Below are 1130 nucleotides of genomic sequence, written 5' to 3'. Positions count from 1 at the left end.
AAACAGGATGCTTAAAAGAACAAATCAAGTTTATAAAATGGTTTAACTGTGAAGATTATTTATACTCAAGTGTTTCTTTTTTTAAATTCATATACATTTTAACACCAGGTGGGCTAAGTGCTTGAAAGATCCAAAGCAATCTAACGTCATTACCTTACAGAAAAGGCTACAAGAACATTTGACTATTTCAGTGATATTAAAAGCCTACATCAAGTCATTGTAACAAACCAAACTTAGCCCCATCAACAGTTATTGCACAAAATTAACAGCAAGTGTCCATTCAATGCACTAGAAAACTGGAACATGTCCATTTGATAAATTGCGGCCTGGCTGAAGGAAACCTATGGAAACCGACAAAGACTTCATGCTGCTTTTGAAAGCGTGGTGAAGTAGAGCTTGCACAAGCTCTACAAGTTAAAACCTGCTACGTGAGCTTAGCCAGGTAATGTCGAACCTGGCTTTGAACTTTTGTAGCTCATCAATATAAAACGTTCAAAGACATGGACAGCAAACATTAACTTTAAAAAAGCATTACTCGACTCCTCAAAAAGGACCCTTATATGTGTGATCAGCTTATGCGTGTCTGCGCATGAATTTAGGCTGATGTTAAGGGACAGTCCTGTAGTCAGGCTTTACAGATGAAGCATAACCCGCGACAGAAAAAAGTGATTGTGCAGAATCACTGACGCACAGAATGATGCAATTTGGTCAAGCACTCTGCAAATCTCAGAATCTATTGTTCTTGACCCCAAAGTGTCTGAAAGCAATATATTCTAATAAAATGGCACGATACTTCTTACTTTCTAAGAACATTACACTGCTTCATCTTCAGGGATGCTGACAATATTCCGTTTAATTTGGACTTTTTAAAAAATCCATTCGTTCTTGTTACACTACAGGTTTTTTATTTAAAACAATCCTACATCCATGGCAGTCGGCAGACAATTTTATTCTGATGACAGTACATACACTGCAATCAAATCCAAGATCTAGGTCTTATTAGCACCATGTGAGCTACAGTATATTCTTTTCTCAGCTTTCCTGAGATACCTGATGGTTTAACAGAGTAAACTAACCTGTTTGGTGCATGTGGCCCCAGGCCAGCTCAGCTTTACTGAGATACCTGATGG

The sequence above is a fragment of the Electrophorus electricus genome, chromosome 18, assembly GCF_013358815.1.
Source record: "Electrophorus electricus isolate fEleEle1 chromosome 18, fEleEle1.pri, whole genome shotgun sequence".
Classification (NCBI taxonomy): Eukaryota; Metazoa; Chordata; class Actinopteri; order Gymnotiformes; family Gymnotidae; genus Electrophorus; species Electrophorus electricus.
The sequence above is the reverse complement of the archived record's forward strand: the minus strand, read 5'-3'. Positions refer to the sequence as shown.